Source organism: Canis aureus, chromosome 1, assembly GCF_053574225.1.
Source record: "Canis aureus isolate CA01 chromosome 1, VMU_Caureus_v.1.0, whole genome shotgun sequence".
Lineage (NCBI taxonomy): Eukaryota > Metazoa > Chordata > Mammalia > Carnivora > Canidae > Canis > Canis aureus.
In genome coordinates, this window is record NC_135611.1 from 2,942,181 (window position 1) to 2,962,609 (window position 20,429).

A 20,429-nucleotide genomic window follows, 5' to 3' on the forward strand; every position below is an offset into this window, starting at 1 on the left:
TGTTTTCTTCACCCTACAATATTTGGGATTTTGTCTGGCACAGAGTAAAGCCAGATTCAAGACTTGGTCCATTGACAAACAGGCTACAAACAATAAATTCTGTATTGACAAAGTCTCCTTCTGATCTCTGCCGGAGGTTTCCAAGTTCCGTGTCATCCCTACATTCAGTGGTGTCCTAAGACTGGAGACCTATCTTTGGTTATGGCTGGAATAGCCAGTGGTTGAATGTGCATTTAAACACTTGGTAAACACTTTTAATTATGATGGTGGGTTGCCCACCACTTATAAGAGTTAATGTTTGGGAAAATTGCCTCTAATAGAATTAGTCCTACTTTCATCTTTTGTGATGGAAAATAACTAGGGTCCAAAGGTTTAAGGCAAGGAACATAAACCTTTTAGAAAATTCTAAAGAGGCACTGACTTCTCAGGTTGCTATGACTCAGCTTGGTTCTGGTTCTTTCTGAAAAAAACGTTCCATTAGAGGAGTGTGGAATGTTCTTATGGCCATTCTAAGCCCACAACTACTTAATTTCTCCACAAAGAGGAAGAAAGCTATTGTTTTCGGTTTACTCAGATTTTTTTTCTTACTCATTTCATTATTGGCCAATCTTCAAAATGAAAGCTATGGTGATATCCTAGGAAGTTCATCTCAAGGGGAGCCGGTAAGGATGGCTTCTTACAGTCACTGTTTCTGAGGCAGAAACTCACTTTGCTTTTCTCTCACAACCAAGTGGGGAGCAAACACTCAGTTGCTAGTGGCTGAAATAGAATTAATGATTTAATGGCCATATGTATCTCTTCTTCTCAGCAAGCTTCTTCCTTTGGATGACATAGACGGCTTAGACATGTAGGTCACTCAAGATAGCTATAGATGTCTGTTGCCAGGGAAACCAGGCACAGCTGAACACACTCACCTCTGAGGTGGTTAGAGCCCCCCTTCATGGACAGAGCTTCAGAACTAACTGCCAGGACACACGGAAGACCCCCGTGGGTCTGCGGACATGAGCTGTGGAAAGCAAGCCCATCACTGGGAAACTTCTGGATATCTGTTATCTTGAATCTAAATTTTAAATAATTCTGAAGAGTTGTGGCACCTTTGAAAAACAAGTTTAGTTGGCCCACAGGGGACTCATGCTGGTTTGAACGTGGAGCAGATTTGCCCTCTCTGTGCAAGGACCTGTTGCTGTTGAGTAGATAGAGAGGCTCAGAGTCCCAGAGGTGCTGGATCCAAGCCCTTGCTGCAGAGCTCATCATTTGCTGATGAGCTCATACGGCTCGTGTAACGCATTATTTGCCCTTTGACTCCCTCGATGACACCATAAAATATCCACTGAAAGAGACCTGGCCCAGCCACACACACATTCATAGGAGAGTGGGGCACATGAAAGCACTGGTGTCAATCATATGTTTCCTTAAATCTGTTCACAAGGGCAGTGCGCATATGGCAACACAGTCCCTGCTTTCACAGGCAAGAACAGAGAAGGCGGACAGAGGACACTGACACAGAGCCAGGGAAAGCAAGGAGACCTCGCCCCCCCAAAGGTAGGCTTCTCCTATTTTGTTCAACAACCAATGAAGGCACTGCCCTCTTAAAAAATAATTTCAGTGGGAATTACCTTCTTCTGCAGGTGATCACATAAATGGATGGAAAGTCCATGTCTGGATGTGTGAAAGTGAAGGCTTTTTATGAGTGACTAGCCCACCTGAAGGCCCCAGTGGGGTCAGCTGCCTGAACCATACTCCTCCGGAATCAGACATGGTGCCATCGCAGGTGAAAAAGGACGAGCGGATTCTAGCAACCCAGAGTTAGTGCAGGTAATACAAGGGAAAATGAAAGGGAAATCAGAAAAATCAGGACACACACAGAGGTCCTAAGAGGTTATGTGTTTGTATTTCTTGCAGTGGGTTCTCACAGTGGCAATCTTTCTATGAAGAGGGGCATGTTCACATTCATGCTAATGCTGGGAACGAGGGGAGAGTACTGAACAGCAGCCACAGTAGCAGAAAGGGAGTTGGGGGGTGGTGAGGCCCTTTGCAGGCCAGGCCTGGGGACTGCTTACCTTTGAGGAGGGGGCGTCCCCACCCCAGCCTCACCCGTTCCTGGGAGCCTGACACAGTTCCACATGCTCAGCAAATCACTAAAAGATCCACCTGTTTCCAGTAATGGCACTGCTATGATCAGGCTTATTCAGATCTTCTTTTATGGCTCATATGAATTAAACAAATTTTATTCCAAACATTAAAATGTGTTTTACCAAAGGAGCCTCATTATTTTTGTATAAAGTATCTTATAACCTATGTTATAGGTCTTATAACCTATACCCAAAATATGCATTAGTTTAAGAAACTGCTGTGAAAGCAGCAAATATTTTTCAAGCACCTTCTGTGTGTTGAGGACAGGAATAGGTCATTTTACTCCATTGAGTTCTCGCTAGAAAACTGTACAAACAGATATTATAATTGCCCTTTGCAGGTGATTTGCTCAATGGTCTTACATCCTAGAATGCCATTTTATTTTAAGAAACTTCCCTGTGGGATGTATCACATAATGCGGGGAGAAGCCTACAAAAAGGAAAAGCCATAATCACATGTGGCTGCTGCCTGACTTTCCAGCTATGAGATTTCTAATACACGTTCAGTTACCATTGTGTTATCACTCCAATCACATGATACAGACAGAGATCATGCCGTGGCTTGGACACACTATGCATTATTTTTTTTAATTGACTCTAACAGTAACGACAACAGAAAAATAAAAATGAAACTTTAAGTTGAAACTTAGAAATTGTATGTAACTTGATTAGCTAATTGTTATTTCTGTAGGGGGTCAAAATAATTAGTTTAGAGAAAAAGATGTGTCAACTGTTATTCTGGAAAATGAATGCATCAAGTATTTTGATGGTGGGACTATTTACAAGACAACGGGAGAGTAAGCCTAAATGCTGCATGTCTGTGTGTGTGCGTGTGTGTCTGGGTGTGGGAGCTTCGAGCACATGGCTGCATGCAGCTGGGTGTGTGAGAGACGCCGCAGAGGAGACAGGAAGGAGGATTCCCTGCCCCTTATAAAATTCTAATGTCTTCAAATCCCAGACTGTGAAGCACTGAGTTCACTGGAGAATCTTCTCCGAGCCACATAGACATCTAACAGAGGGCCTTTAAAATTTTTACCCCTTTTTAGTATAATAATTAAGACCAAGACTAAAGGAACCCAGGAGCAGGAGCAGGAACAAACCACACGGTGTCTGCTGCGTTGTAATCTCACCTACAAAATATAGTGAGCACTTTTTGCCAGCGTGGAAATGATCTGCGTGTAGTTTTCAGCGCTCTGCCTAGCTCTAAAGGAGATTCTCAAGAAAATAGGCCCCCTGGTATGCTAGGGAGGGCTGATTAAGTCAAGGATTAACTGTGCAGACCCCAAGAAAGAGTGTGAGCAAAGTGGCCATGGCAGTTAAGTTCCCAACCTCCAGGGGAGAAAGTGGAGGAGGTTTTCCTGACATAGTTTGCTCTGCACAAATGCTTGACTTTTTAGGACAAAATGTGGGTAAACCAAAAAACTTGAGAGCAAAATAACAGCAGACCAAAGGCTCTCATCTAATTATCTTTGGAAATCTGTGCTTTAGAGATGTGGGCCACGTGGTTGTGATTACTTGACATTTCAGAGATTTTATCCTATGGATTTGAACGCTCCGTGTAATTCAACTCAATCTGAAAGGATGTTGAGCGGAACGTGACCACGATAACAGAGGTGCACCTTCCACACATGGACAGAATTCAGTCTCAAGTATCATGACGTCCAGACCTTCTCCAAGCCTGGGTCATCCAAGTTTACAAAGAAATGGGAGACAAGTGGAGGTGCTGACAAATATTTATGCTACTATTTTCTGTTAGAAATGGAGTTGAGAATGAAGGAGCAACAAAGAAGTGCACTCACGTGTCAGCACTATTCCTGAGTACATACCAGCGGCCTTCGTGGCCTTTCCCTAAGCTCAGCGGTGTCCTCCACAAGGCTCCTGTGCCCAGGGGCGGCCCCCAACACGGGGCACCTCTGCCGCGACCTGCACTCAGGCGCTGGTTCCAAAAGACCGGTTTGTCATGAACGCAGGGACTTACCCTGCTCCCTTTGTTTAAACACCCCACACCTAAGTAATTAGGGCCCAAGATGAAAAAGATTGTTAGAAAAAAAAGATTTTGAATGAAAATTGCAAGTAATGTATTTGCAGAATAAAGGGACAGGTTGAGGGCAACAGGATTACATTGATCTGTGGATTTTCTCTCCTTGTGAAAAAATAAAAGTAGTGTGTCGTTTGGACTAAGGTGCTTCTAATTGCTAACCTCTGCGATGTTTTTATCCAACTGCAAGAAGTACGTGCAGTAGGAGGAGTGTCGTTTCCCATCAGTGATGGTTGGAGTTGGGGATAATTGAGGACATAGCACACAAAGAACTCCAGAGAACGAGTATACTCATTTTTAAATTTTTTTTTTAAATATTTTTATTTATCTATTAGAAAGAGAGAGAGACAAGGAAAGAGAGAGCACCAGCAGGGGCTGGGGATGGGCAGAGGCAGAGGGAGAAGCAGACGCCTGGCTGAGCAGGGAGCTGGGTGTGGGGCTCAACTCCAGGACCCCAGGATCCTGAGCTGAAAGCAGATGCTCCACTGACGGAGCACATGAGGCCCCATTTTCTAAATATTTAAATTGGGTCCAGTTGCCTAATCCTTTGAACTACCTCTTTTTGAGGCTTTAACACAGTGTGTTCAATAAAAGGAGACCAGGATTATGGAGGCGAAACTGGATTTTGGTGCAGACACCCCTACTGGGTGCTCCCACAGATGGGAGGAGGAAGAAGGGGAAGAGCAGATGGAAACGCCTTCTGGTACATAGCGAGGGCATGACTGCCCGTCACATCGCACAGACAGTGGATCCATGTTGGAAGCACATGCATCACACCCTCAACTGCGTCTTTAAGAAGCTGTAGAAAGCACCTCCGATGGCTTAGTCCTACATGATGTGCCCCCTCTGCCTGCTTCTCCCTCAAGGCCGCAGCTCCCGGGGCTCCCTCATCAGAGCTCATGGAGAGTCGTTGCAGCCTGCACTGACCACTCCCTTCTCCAACTCCAATTTTATGTATTGACTCTCAACTTCAATGTCAACTAGAAAGGCCAGATTTGTGAGAAATTAAAGGCTGGACTTGGATTCATCCAGGAGAACCGGGTCCACAGAGCACACCAGGGGGGTGAAAGCCACAGTTCCCTCAAGCTTGTGGACCATGTCCAGCCTGCTCCTTTTGACATTAAGCATTTACCTTTCTGTATCTTATGCAATTCACACGAACAAGTTGTTTCTTCCCCAATGAGAGTCTAAGAGGTTGTGAGGGTTGACATAAAGGTAAGCATTTTCCTTACACATTCTCTCAATTTCAAATTAATATTCAAATATAGTGAATGTTTAGCAAACATCTGTCCAAAGGAACAAAGGTGACTACATAAAAGGCCATCAGAAAATTCTGAGAGCATGGAAAAAGGGGTTATGCTGTAACCCGAAGTATCCTACCTTGGAGCCACCGTGTCATCAATGTTTGCTTGGGATGGAAAGTGCCTTTCATTTACACACATGGCACCGTGGGAACAAGTGGATTTACTGCAACATTCATATCCAGCACCTCTCAGAGACCTGCTGAGTGGAAGACTCCATCTCAATACTGCAGATTTAAAACAAATCAATAAATGTGGTCCAAAGTGGAGACAGAAGAAGAAGGCAGAGAGCATAACTTCACACAACTTCACTTCCCAGACCTGCCCACCAGTGTGCATTCAGTGTCCTCGGGAAACAAGACATGGGTATTTCTGGAAGCATTTTAAGTCAAACTTCGTTTTCTGACTTATCAGTAACACCCCCCAGAATAAGGGTGTGGGGTCCAGAGCAGCCGGTGGACCCCTCGGAGAAGCTCAGCAGGAAGACAGCACAGAGAGCCGCCCCCCGACACCCCCGGCTCGCTAACCGCAGGGTACAGGAACTAGACTTCAACTCCATGAATCAGACTACGTGTCCCCCTGCAGCCTTAACCCTCAGTGCCGGAGGCATGATGAAGGATGATGGGTTCATTCATGCCGTAACCCTCCAGGAGCCTACAAATACATGTTAGGTAGCATATTCAATCAAATCTGGTCAAAAGCAAGATCCTATCTTGGCTGTGCTAATGGGACTCAGTTGCCTCAATGAGTCCTCATCCCGACTTGACAAGAGAAACGAAGTCTTGCCTTGTCAAGTGCTCTGGTTGCATGTGGGTCCCGGTGTCTTTACAGTGAGGATTCCTTCATGTTGTGGTGATGGCAAGGTCACCAGTCAGCCCTCGGGGCTCCAGCCTGCCCTTCCCTCCACTGGGCCCTCAGTGACCTGGAGGCGGGAACATGGAGGGGCTCCCCCGCCTCTGTCTTCTGCACACCACTTGGCATGAGGGCTGTTCACCTCCCTTCCACTCCCAAATGGCATGAGGGCTGTTCACCTCCCTTCCACTCCCAAATGGCAGCCTGCACTCAGGCTCAGGGCTCAGCTCCGGCCAGGCCTCAAGGACGCAGGGCTGAGGGAGTCCAGGCCAACATCCTCCCCGCAGAGATGAGGCTGCCCCACTCTGCCCTCCTGGCCCTGCCCTCCCAGCTCTGCCTCAACCAGGTGCTGGTCTCTGGGCTCTGCCCTTGGCCCACAGAATCTGGACAGTCACTGGCACTTCAACTGAGATGAGGCCTGTTCTCCACCTGCAGGGGTGTTTGCTTGGGTGTCCTGCACCCTTGAGGTGCAGCAGGAAGGAGGCTGTGTGGATTCTTGTTCTGACACCACTCCCTACTCTCTTTCCTCCAACCCAGGAGCTACATTCCTTCCCGCTGGAGCAGGGGTGACCAATCCTTCTGCCTCCCAACACCAGGGGGTGGATATGGGTTGGGTTAGGTTTGCATCTAACTGGCTGCTTGCTGTTTTAGTACCTTTGTTCTCAGCAATAAATGTCTCTCCCATAGTTCCCGGAGCCAATCCCCCCTTGTCCTTGTGAAGGAAATTCACCTCCTTCGGGATTGGTTAGCACCTTATCCTGCTTCAGCTGGAGGTGGCTGGAGGTGACTCAACCTCCCTGTGCTTTGGACTTCTCTGTCCGAGCTTACCACATTCTTGTGAGATTTAAACGGGCTTGTTCACATAAAGTAAATAAAATAGCTTCTCATTCATGGTATAAATGTTTAATCTATAATTAAATGATTATTTTGAAAAAAAGAATGAGGATGAGAAGTAGCAGAATGGCCTCCAGACCAGCCTGAGAACACCCAACAGAATAAAAGAATGAAAAGAATAAATATGCTAAAAAAAATACAGTGTTACAAGTTCAGGACCATGTCAAGGTGGAGAAGCCGAGAAGCAAACATCCTGAAAGAACCTTGTGATCCTCTTTGGGTTGATTTCATCAACAATAAGTCACTTGGGCTAAAATCATGATGTGTCCCACCTGTTCTCTGTGAAGTCTGCCCTCGAGTGTGAGATTCTAGCATCCTGGCAAAATAGAACTGAAATCTCAAAGTACAAAATGGATTCTGGAAATATTGCAAATGTATGTGTGCAGTGATGACAGGTTATTCTTAATGGACATGAAGACGGTTCCATTAAGGCCATTTTACAGCGAGTCAGCCCACCTGGGATTGTGATACGAAGGATATGGATTGTCCTGCATTACAAAAGGGAAATCTAAAATTGCCTATGATTGCTGTTAGAAGCTGATTAACTTCACCGTGTAATTTGGGAAGACCCCAAACTTCACTTTCGCCGGAAGGTGGGATGAGGCATGAGGTCTAGAGCGGCAAGAGGATGGCGTCTAGAGCTACTCTGGCATTTTGTCAGCTGGGACTCTGGAATCACTTGACCAGTCTGTACTTCTGTGTTTTCATCTAGAAAACAGGCCATAAGAGCACCCATGATGTGGGTACACTGTGAAAATAGCACACAATTCACTAAATCTGTACTAACCTGAAGGATCAATGCAATTGCATAAGGCTTTATGTAAAAAAGTGGATTCTCACTTCATTCAAACTCCTCATTAGCAGAAGAGTAAATTTTAAATATGGAAATCCCTTCTTAAAAAGTTCATCTAAAAGCAAATACATACAGGGCCCCTGGATGACTCACATGGGCAACTGTCTGTCTTGAGCTCAGGTCATGATCTCAGGGTTCTGGGATGGAGTCCTGACGTTGGCTCCCTGCTCAGCAGGGACTCTGATCCCCCCTCTTCCTCCACTGCTCCCCCTGCTTGTGCACTCTCTCCCTCTCTCTCTCTCAAGTAAATAAATAAAATCTTTAAAAAATAAAATAAAAACTAAAAGCAAATATATATCTAGGAAATTGTGGTTTGAAAGTAACAATTTGCAGCCTACAGTTTCTTCCCAAAGATTGCCATCAGCCCTCAATATACTAATTAATCATTTTTTGAAATGATTAATTTCAAGGGGACAAAGATATTTATATCTAGATGTATGTAACTGATACAAAATCAGAAACCATAGAAATACAGAATGTATCCACCTTTAAAATTAGTAAATAGTTTAAAATCATGTTATAATGTAAGGTACATGGGATTTTCGTGGTTTTTCTTGTTAGATTCCTTTCCCTGTCTCATCTCTGGAGAAGCCAAAACAAATAACTCTACTTCTGTAAATTGTTGGTTTCACTGCAGTAACTAAAATATAATCATATAAAGCTTATAGAGAAAAAAAAAGTTTAAAAATAACGTTTCCCTTAAAGTAACTCAAATAATTGACGTTGAGTTTAGACATGGTGATGTGTGTTTGGTCGTTAGAGAAACAGGGGTGTGGATTCATTGAGGGGAAATCATAAAGCCCAGACTCTCCGGGATGGGCTCCCCTTGGAGCAAGTGCCCTTCACTCCCTGACCACTGACTTGTTCAAGACACACATTTGCTGACAGCATTGTTTTTTTCTAAAAAGACAACAACAAATACAGGGGGAAAAGCCTGTGCTGTAGACATTTAAAAATGAGGTGGGTGTCTTTAAGGTTATAGGGAAAAGGGATTTGGAAACTACAATTTAGTGCCCAGATAACGGATTACTCAGCACAAATAAAGTCAATTTCAGACATGTGTTATCCTAGATCATTTGTCTGTTCCATTTGGGAAAAAAAAAATTAGTGCAGGCTCAAGACTTGTCCAAAAACCTAAGTAAGTAGCCATGAGACCCAAGACACGGAGATCTTAAACAAACAAAAAATGCATTAAAAAACAACTAAAGGAAAAAAAAAAACCAAACAAACACACCAAAAAACCTCCCTTTCTGAGTAATTATTCCAAACTAAACCTTTAAAACAATAAAATGATTTTTTTTAACAGTGATCTTATTTACATTTATTTTTTCCATTATTACACAAAAGTAACTGGAAAATGATAGGAAAATGCCCAGTGTCTTTTTTATAAGAAAATGATGGCCCATAGACAAATAAAATAGCGTAGAACGTTATAATCTGGGGCAACCAATGGAAGGCTAGGTAGATAAGGAGAGAGTCAGTGGGAGAAGGGAAAGGATCTGGCATTGACACATGAACTAGTCGGGAATGACACTAATTTACAGGGTAATTATGTATTATTCCCCAATATTACCATGATAGTACATGGTTCAGTAGTGGAAGACTTCCACATGTTCATAAGTGTTTATGACAGTATCAATTTTCTAGTTTAGAATTTATATTCAAAATTACCAAAATAATTAAGATGTTAAGGTACTGATACCTTTTTAAAAGGACACAAATGATAGAAGTTAAACAGGAGTAGGTGGGACCAAAGAGATGAAAAATAAGGTGGAAGGGAGCTGATGTCTTCATTCTAATTGGTGGATGTTAAGAGTTACTGGGTACTTTCGACAAAGTCCGAAATATAGATAAATACTTAAAGCAGTAAGTGGATGCTGATTTACACACACTCCGTTCCCCACCTTTTAAGTCATCATATAAGAGGTTAAGCCAAGAAATAAAGTGTATAAACACACCAGTCACAATCACAGTGATAACTCACCAGAAGACCAGTATTAGAGATAGGTTTTTTTTTTTTAATATTTTATTTATTTATTTATTTGAGAAAGAGAGAGAGCACAAGAGGGGGAGCAGCAGAGGCAGAGGGAGAAGCAGGCTCCCCCTGAGCAGGGAGCCCGATGCAGGACTTGATTCCAGGGCCCTGAGATCATGACCTGAGCTGAAGGCAGACACTTCATGGACTGAGCCACCCAGGTGCCCAGAGATAGTTTTATCTGACAAGTGATTGAGTTGAGCACCAGAATATTGTATTTTCTATTTGATACCCTTCTGTAAGTTTTGAGTTACTCAACCACATTTCTGTGTGACAGGCCTATAGTCCCTTTGCTCAACTACCTGGGGATAGATGTGTTTTGGAATTAACATGTTTTTCGTACCACATCTCTTCCCAGTAGGGTCTGGGACAGCATCTCATCATCAGCGGCTCTACACATGGGATGTAGTTTCGACATAGCTTCACATTAGTTTAGAACAGATTTCACTGTAAGAGATTCACAGAAACTTCATTTCCCAGTGCCCTGTGGGTTTTGTAGCTGTTCTGGGGACGTTGTGGAGCTCTACCTAGCCCATAGAATGACACTCACACACATTGCCTCCACAGTAGAATCGCCACAGAACATATTTGGTGCACCTTACCCTGAGCCCTCATGTTCCCTTTCAACTGAAGTGTCTACTATGGTGAAGTAAAGGTAAGACGCATTGACCAAAGGCATTTTCTCCTTTGAAACAACCAAATACATGTATTTATGCAGCAATAGCTACAGGGATGAAATGCTAGAGCAGTTTCCAAAAGAACATTCGGTGTAAGCATGATAAAGTCTTTGTTTGGATTTTGATGGAAGCGTCTCCATTAGTTTGGCTGAGGAGGGGCCCTGCCCTGATCTGCAGTATTAGCAGCAAGGAATGCCTGTCCTCTGCAATTCACCCATCTTTCCACTCCGCCTTTGTCAGAACTAATTTTATTCATGTTTTTTTCTACCTAGGACTATAACCTTTACTTCCAGGAAGGACAAGATAAGTTCCCCCTGCAGATGAACAAAATAATAGAATGTAATGGCAGGTGGCAAACTCAGCCAAACACCAGATGATTCAGTTTATACACTGACATTGATGGTGAAAACTAGAGAATGGGATCCCCAATGAGTACTAAGGGAACACAGTTGGTGAGGATGACTACCACCCATGAACTCATAATTATTTAATCAGCCAGCAGTATTTGGGAATTTAATGGGAACAATGCTGGGTCATGAGATAGCAGAGCATGGACCACAAAGCATGTCCTCCAAGAGCAACAGGACATGGAAGGGGATCTCATGTCAACTGTGAAGGAGACTGGAGTCATGGATGCTGGTTAGAGAAGAAAAGATGACAGCACATAGTGTTAATAAAGTTATTGTTTATTTAAATGTTAGTACTTGATTTGAGTTTTTTGAAAAGGGTAAGTTTGAGATTGCTGGTGTCAAGAAGTCTCATCTGACATCATAAATCAGACCTGAAACTGGCCCTGTTACTATAGGAAACATAGCCCCAAAGCCTCACTGAAGTTTTGTTTGACTGTGAAAATTTGACTTGAAGGTAGAGTGAGGAGGGTCCACCAGGCTGCTGGCCCGTTTGGGTTTGGAAGATACTGAGGAGCATGAGCTCTGGACACCTGGCCATCTCCCACTCCTCGAGTCCCTCTTACATCCAGGGTCCTTCTTCATGAAGGTTGTGGTGGCTACTGTCCCAGGGAAAGGAAGGAGGAACAAAGAGCCAGCATGAAATATCCCATGGGCACATGGCCTGGAATGTTCAGAAGGAAGTTGAGGTCAAGAGGTCTTCCTTTTGAAAGGATGAGGGAAAAGGTAAAGGTTAGAATGGATTGTGGCCAGACTGTGGGGCACCCTGCACGCCACAATGAGGAGTCTGGAAATTATTCTATGAGGAACAAACACTGGTTAGAGGTGCAGGATCCTGAAGAGCGAAGCTTAGGAAAATGAATGAGATCACAATGTGCAATTGTAGAAGCAGAATAAGAACACAGTGGAGAAATAATAGATATATTAGTCTGAGTTTGAAGAAATGGAGGGTTAGACTAGATGAGGCAACTGGAGAATACATAACACTGAATGTGACTAAACGTTCAGGTAACTCTGTGATGGCTTGCAGGGACCCACTGTGGGAGAGAGGAGGATACCCAGGCAGCTTCCAAAGATTTTATGTCTCAAGACAGAGATGTCTTGACAAAGGACAGGTTTGAAGACAAAAATACACTTGGATTTTAAGTCCAAGAATAGGATGGTCTGTTCAGCTGACAGCGGGAAGACAGGAAGCAGAGTCTGGGCAGGTGTATATCCAGGATCCAGGTATAGACTGCTGAAACCAGAAGAGCTCATACAGTCACCAGAAAAGGAGAACGCCAGGACTGCAATAAACTAAATGTCTGGCACACTGAGAGCAGAGGAGGGAAGAGACCTATATGGAGAGAGAAGAAAAGGAGGGAAAAGGAGACAGAAAATCAGAACGTTGTGGAACCACAGTAACCGGGGAAGGAGAACTTCACAGTCATAGAGTGGGGGCTGCACGTCGTCCTGGGACCAGGACTGGGACAGGAATCCATCACTCACGGGGACGGATCCTTGGGGTGAAGACAGTTAACTTTTCATATTCAGGTATATTTTCAGATGGAGGCTTTTTCTTTTTCTTTTCTTTTTTAATATATTTTTTAAAGATTTATTTATTTATGATAGACATAGAGAGAGAGAGAGGCAGAGACACAGGAGGAGGGAGAAGCAGGTTCCATGCTGGGAGCCTGACGTGGGACTCGATCCCGGGACTCCAGGATCGCGCCCTGGGCCAAAGGCAGGCGCCAAACCACTGAGCCTCCCAGGGATCCTCTTTTTAAAAATATTTTATTTATTTATTCATGAGAGACACAGAGAGAGGCAGAGACACAGGAAGAGGGAGAAGCAGGCTCCCTGTAGGGAACCTGATGTGGGACTTGATCCTGGAACCCTGGGATCATGCCCTGAGCAGAAGGCAGACGCTCCACCGCTAAACCACCCAGGCATCCTGAGGTGTAGTCTTTTCGTATTTGCTTCCTTTGGTAAGACCTGATATAGTATTTTTAAGACTTTATTTCAAATAATTCCTGTAGCAAGACATGCCCTCTTGAACATGTTGGAAAATACGACTATCTTAGATTGTTATGAAAGTAGATTGCATTCCCACTAGCCTCTTAAATTATCAGACACCGCCTGCCTGGCACCACCTTCACCCCCAACCCCACCCCAACCCCCACCAGACACAGTTTCTAGAGCAAAACTTAAAATCTCTACTGAGCAGATCAGAGACAATAGGGAAGGTGTAGATAAAAGGAAGGAAAAGTCCAGAGAAAAGGTTCTCAGAAATTATGAGTCCATATCATATACCACATTTTGAAGCCATATAAAAAAGGTAAAAAAAAAAAAAAAAAAACACAACATACCAGCAACAAAAAAGGGACTCAAAAGCTGTGAAGCCAGAAACCATCAAAAATATATCCTGGGGGATCCCTGGGTGGCGCAGCAGTTTAGCGTCTGCCTTTGGCCCAGGGCGCGATCCTGGAGACCCGGGATCGAATCCCACGTCAGGCTCCCGGTGCATGGAGCCTGCTTCTCCCTCTGCCTGTGTCTCTGCCTCTCTCTCTCTCTCTGTGTGACTATCATAAATAAATTTAAAAAATTAGAAAAATATATATATCCTGGTACAATTCTTTAAAAAAAAGGAAGAAAGAAACTCATTTCACTTAAAAATAATCAAATAATCAAAAGAAAAAAAATCCCAATCCATTCTTATACAAATTACTCTAAGAAAAAGAATTAAGTACAGAATAATGTCTCTTCCGCAAATAAAAGCATGCCAGGAAGACTTTTCCACAAAACAGGAAAACACAGACCAGTCTCACACAGGAGATGTTAATGCAAAAGTCTGAAATAAAATATTAACAATCACAATGTTAGAACGTATTAAAAAGAAGTGATTCATGAGCAAGGAGGTTTATTCCAGAAATATGAGTGGCTCAGTATTAGAAAGTCTACTGACAAAATGCATCATCGCAACAGAGGTAAAGAAAAGTCATATGATTTTCCTAGATATATAGAAGATATTTGACAAAACCCATCACTCATTTTTCTTAAAAATATTCAATAAATAGAAACTGATGATTATTCTTTCTTTATGTGCTTCACCCAAAGACAGCACCTGCCTTAACAGGAAAGAACTTCCACCCACATTAGAGACAAGGCATTAAAAAAGAAAAAGTGATCAGAGACATAGCAATTAGGAGGAAAGAAATAAAGTAAGTCGACTGCCTGACAGAAATAGCATATGCAAAATAAGAGAATTTGGTACAGGAGCAGATTTTAAAATCAATGTAAGGAAATAAATAGCCTTCGTGTATACAGACAGAAAGCAGGTTAGAAGATCTAGCTAGAGAGGCATCTACATTAAAAACAGCAAAACCATTTTATTATTTTTTAAGATTTTATTTATTTATTCATGAGAGACCCAGAGACAGGCAGAGACACAGGCAGAGGGAGAACAGGCTCCCTGCAGGGAGCCCGATGTAGGACTTGATCCCAGGATCCTGGGATCACGACCTGAGCCAAAGGCAGACACTCAACCGCTGAGCCACCCAGGTGCCCCCAAAACAGCAAGCAAAACAATTTTTTGAAAAGAAAAGAAAATGCCTAATGCATTTAATAGCAGAAATTCAGATATTTATCTAATAAAAGTTGGAATTTAAAATTTCAGAAACGCCGTCTTCAGGAGCACCGAGAAACGAGATGTTAAGCTAATAAAATATACACATAGATAGAAACTCTAAAACTCTGAGGAAAGAAATCAGATACTGAATATAGTCCACATGCATGAATTAGAAGATCAATAGTAAGAGGTCGATTTTCTCATGAAAAACAATTCCAGATAGATTTTGCAGATGTTGCTTCCTCCAGGAGGTGGCGCGTGATGGACACTTGGTAACTGTGGGCTGCACGGAAAGATTCCCAAGTGGAAACGAGGGAAGAGGGTGAATTTGCAGGGGTGGGTGGGGAGCACCCGAGGCACTACCTCGGGGAGGGAGGTACTGGGTTAGGCTCATCACTGACCTTCGTGTCGCTGGCACACCCCCCTCACCAGTTGTCACAGCTACATGGGGTTTCCACAGAACTTCCCTCCTGGGAACATTTAAAATAAAGCGACAATAGACAATAGACATGTGTGTCAAGGTCAAGCTCCATGTCCACGTAGACATGTACAAATTTGTTGTAATAACTAAGGCATTCTCTAAACTTCAACACTTTCAAGTCTCATTTTTAAAAATTGAAACTCATAAAAGGGAATGAAAATAAGATAAAAAGGATACTGAACAGGCTCTCAATAGGAAATGTTAGTAGTATACTCTCATACATAGACTGTACTAAGAAAGCCATACCAATGACCATTCGGCAGACTTAAGGCAGTTAATTTTTATGTTTGATTTCCGAAGGAATCAGAAAAAAAAATGAATTAAAATTTGAAATTTGACTGGCACTGTTGACTGTTGCAAAGCACACACACGTTGGCTGGATGATGTGGGGAAAGATGAATTCGCTCCCACTCCTTATGGAGGCTCAAGCTTGTGGGCACTTTGGAAGGCTATTGTTTTTTAATGGATTTATTTATTTGTGTGTGTGGGGGGGGGCAGCTGGCAGAGGGAGAGAGAGGATCTTAAGCAGACTCTGCACTAAGCACAGTCTGACGTGGGGCTAGACCCACGACCCTGAGATCAGGATCTGAGCACCCGGGCACCCCCAGAGAGCTGCTTTTCAACACTTTCTGCCACACTCCACAAGGAGAAGCCTCTAGGCTGTGAAGGAGGACCGCTGGCAGGTAGAGGACAGCACCCTAAGTGCGTGACCCTGAGTTCCCACAGGACAGCGAGCCCTGGCAGGCTGGCTGGGCTGCACACTGGCTCCCACTATTTTGATTCAGGTATGTCAGAGACAGCAGCAGACAAGACCGTGTCCTGGATATGCTCTTGCCCGCATTCCACTTGGGTAGATGTCCATCACAAGAATGTCCAGAGCTCTGCAACTGCTGACTTATTTGTTCTTCTATTCACTCCATCGCTCACCCCAAGGACCACACGGTTTCTTGTCTTCCCCTGTGGCTGTCTGGAACGAAGAGAAGTCAGCCCTTTAGGGGGATGACAGACACCGGTGTTCCCCGGTGCTGACTCCCAGTGTGCACCCCATCCTCACCCATGGGGTAGCCCAGGCCTCAGGTCACCATTAGGTCTCCCTCCTCCAAACCTCTCTAAAGCTCGGCTCTCCCTTCACACTCCTGCCAGCGTCTCAGAACCACCACAGGGAGCCCTGACATGTGTCCTCAAAGACATATGTTCAAGTATACCCCCACGCCCGGTACAGGTGAAGGTGGCCTTATTTAGAAAGAAGGGCTTGGCACTTGTAATCACGTTAAAATGAGGTCCTAGCAGATATGGCCAGTGTCCTTAGGAGGGGACGGAGGGGCACAGAGACCAGGCGGGGAAGGAAGCCAGGGGACCAGGAGGCAGAACTCGCAGAAATGAATGCCCACAGCCACTCAAGGATGTCAAGGAGCCTCCAGATGCAGGATGAAGCAGGAGACGGTTCTTCCCTAGAGTCCTTAGAGGGGACATGGCCCCACTGGGAGGATGAATATCATTGCTGTGAGCCTCCCGGTGGGCAGTGACAGGTTAACAGCAGCCACAGGACCCGACGCCACCTCTCACAGGACTTTGGGTCCCAGGCCGTAATCTCAGAAGAGTGTACTCTCTTTCTAGAAGTTCTGTAGGAAGACGCCAATCCTTCTTATTTCAACAACTGTGAAAGCTCTAAGTGAACCCAACAAACTCCATTTTGGTGGCGTAACCCGGAGATTTGCATGCACATGTTTTGCCTGCTCACATGCTTGAGCCTCAAAGGTGCACATGTATAACCAGGGGCAGCGCCGTTCGCTGCACACCCGAGAAGGCATGCCATCCACGGCAAACAAATAGTGCAGCCATAGCATCGGGCCGCTGGGGAAATGGCCAAGAGCTCCTTCTCAGGGAGCAGGGGGGCGCTGATTCAGAGAAAGCAGTGGGCGTCACCATGCCACATGGGAGGAAGGCAGATGATAGAGGTGGGGACCTTAGTCCTGTTGTCACAGACCGCACTGTCGGTTCCATTGTTCAATTGCAATTTGCACCAAGTCTGACTCACCCAACCCTGGAGGGGACATTTTGGGGATGTACAGAAGCTGCAAAACTATAAAATCAATTTAGCTGAAAAAGCTTTGGGCAGTTTTTCTTTTGAACAGTCTCATGTTATTTATTATTTCTTATACAAATGAATAATGCAACAAATATTCCACACAGTATTATGGGGGCGGGGCACAGATCAATGTTTTGAATGACTATGTCTTCCTTATGTGCTTTTTCCTTCTCAGCATTCATTTTGACTTTCAAAAAATTACTGTTCCTATGGAAACAGTAATGATACCACTTTGCCCTAAGAGCAGTACATGAGAAAAAATGATAGTATATAAAGAGTGTCTTTTGGTTTTACACTGTTTCATCCCTACAATGTCCATAAATACATACCTATTACTATCCATAATACCAAAAAAAATAATTTTAGAAAAACCATCCAAAGGAAGACTATTCTTGATGTTAGACTCAAATATTTTTTTCAAAGTTCTATTTCTTAGTGAAACAGAAATTTTGATCCTTATTTCATTAGTTTCTTAATTCAGCCTTCCGACAATTATTTATTCCATGCTTACTCTCTGTAAAGATATAGAGAGTATTTTTCACGGTGTGATTATCTTCTGTTAGATCAGAGGAGACTTTGACAAGAACTAGTGCATGTGTACCTTATTATCCTTGTGTCCTTAAGGAATTAGAATGATGAAAGCATCTGGATTTTTTTGTTTTCAGAAGGATTATTTTCAAAGCTAAATTGTCAAAAACAAAAAACGAAAAAAAAAAAAGGAAATCGCTGTGGTCCAACTCACTCTGCCTTCATTCTGTCAGCGGCTGGTCAGCATCACATGCCTGCAGGTTAATCATTTCTAATCTTCGGAGCTGAGACCAGAGTGGTCCTGAGCTGCTAATAAGTACAGACATTAACTCGGGGACTCTCTAAGCCAGCGCCTTGCTGGTCGTTTCTGAGGGATGATACTGAGAAGTTAGGAGAAATGGGGCGATGTGCATATTTCATCCTCAAGGTAGCATAAATCCTAACTCGGTGTGATGTAATTGGGATTCACAGATAGGTTTTATCTTCAGGCGAGAGGTGACTCTTACCTCTACAGCTTGAGGTTCTCTGTTTTTCTTGTTTAAATAATTTGCATTTATCTTAATCAAAATGTGTAATTCGGGGCTGATGAAAGGCACTCATTTTGATGATAAGCTTTTTTTCAGTAGGCTACATATCAATTTTAATTGGATGTCAAAGTCTATGTTCTTTGGCCTTGTGTGATTATTCACAATTTAATTTGCAGAGGAAGCAGGGAAGAAACCAGGGGAAATAGCTTAAACTGAAGTTTTCGTATTAATCCTTTGGGTGAAGGAAGTATACACAAAACACAGATGGTTGTGATGTAATAACACTGAACCTCGCTGGACAAAGCACCTTGCCCACCCGGCACAGTCTTACCACCAAAACCCTCTAGGAAACTTGTCTCTGAAGCCGGAGTTTTCTGCACCTTCGAACCCTGACATACTGACATAATGGAGAGTTGACTTGGAGACTCTGGGCTTCTCATGATTTGGGCCTGAGAGCAGACATGCCCACAAGAACAACAATTAGCCGGGAGGGGGGGGGAGTGTTGCAGGGGTGAGAGCCAGTCCACATGATGCCTGTTTTCATGTCTTGTGGCCACTCTGGAAGGTGGCATGAGGCAGTGGGAAGAGACCCAGGGTTTCGGAGACTTAACCAGCTTCCAATTTCAGCTCCACCTTCCACAACATTTGAGAAGTGCAAATAATTTATCTTTTTAAACTCTCGTGTTCTGATATCTAGAGTGGGATGATAACTGTGTTTGCAGAGTTTTTTTGCAAATAAAAGGAGAAAATACATGTCAAGTGCCTAACAGAGATATGGCACATAAAATAAGCAAAAATATATTTATACATATCTTTCTCAATTCCTAAGAGCAAATTTATTATTTTATTTCCCTCTCTAGAAAGAAAAGTTTCTAAATGACAGAGAGAAGGAAATCCTTTGCAGATCTTCTAAGTCCAAAGGCGGTTGTAGAAACAGGGCCACGTGTGGCCACCTGGACTGCAGGACAAGAGGAGTCAGGGTACAGAGCATCTTCAACCCACAAACAGATCCCCAAAGGGCACTGGGGAGGCCATGGGCTTATGCCTCAGTTTTTTTAAAATATAAATGTTCGTTGGTCCTTTAAAAACTTCCTGCTGGTGTGCACTCTCTTGGATTATTTATTCTCATTTTATTTACCTCAGCAATCTTTTGAGGCAGTATTACTTGCCACTCGATTGCTCAGCAGGCCAGAGGGTGAAGCCTTGCACCCCAGGTCAAGCTGCAGAGCCTGGGCAAGCCTGACCCTGGGGCAAGGAGCACTTGTCACCCCACCTGCTTTCTGGTCCCTACGTCCCCCAAGCCCAGCAGCACACCCAGCTAGTGTGAGGCTGAGACACTCACAGTGTGGTTGCCCTTCTTCCAGTCACTTATTCACCTTGTCTTTCGTCTCTCTCTCTCCTTTTTTTTTTTAATATTTTATTTATTTATTCATGAGAGACACAATGAGAGAGGCAGAGGGAGAAGCAGTTTCCCTATGAGGAGCCTGATGCAGGACTCGATCCCAGGATCACACCCTGAGCCAAAGGCAGACACTCCACTGCTGAGCCACCCAGCTGCCCCCACATTGTCATTTCCTTTCCATCCTGTGTCTCTCACTTGCACAGACCAGGCCTTCCCTTCTGTTTCGGAGCTGATGTTTTGTCTTTGAAAATCATTCCTACTCCTGCGATGCTTTCCACTATTCACGCTGCTCCCACCATGTTTCTGTTTCTAACTGGGAAGCTGGCTGTTATTGTCCTGACGATGCGCTGCTTCCACACGGATGGAGCTCAGGGCAGGTGATCATCCTAAACCCAAGCACAGGGAAGCTGCCAGCCTTCCTGAGCTCATGGATTGAAAGAGCAGTTTCTAGTAACCACTAGAAATCCGTGCTGCCAGAGACACTTGACCCTGGGGCCCCCGCTTACCTGCTGCTTGAAATCACAGCTGGAAGCCCACACCTCCATCACTGGCCTCTGGTTTTGCTCAAGCTGGTCTTCAGCCCAACGCAGTCCCGTCACCCTTTCT

The 20,429-nt window shown here is 44.1% G+C and overlaps 1 long non-coding RNA gene across 6 annotated transcripts; it reads left to right on the forward strand.

Annotated features, from left to right (window-relative positions):
* The first annotated feature begins 476 nt into the window (after nucleotides 1–476).
* On the forward strand, nucleotides 477–19,492 carry LOC144299717 (uncharacterized). Of its 6 annotated transcripts, none has more exons than XR_013366413.1 (4): nucleotides 477–662; nucleotides 1,430–1,542; nucleotides 1,629–1,815; nucleotides 19,282–19,492. It is a non-coding gene; the product is annotated as an uncharacterized LOC144299717 (long non-coding RNA). The 6 variants fall into 6 exon arrangements; XR_013366462.1 differs by lacking the exon at nucleotides 19,282–19,492 and adding an exon at nucleotides 11,055–11,458; XR_013366475.1 differs by lacking the exon at nucleotides 19,282–19,492 and adding an exon at nucleotides 10,673–11,040.
* Nucleotides 19,493–20,429: the final 937 nt, after the last annotated feature.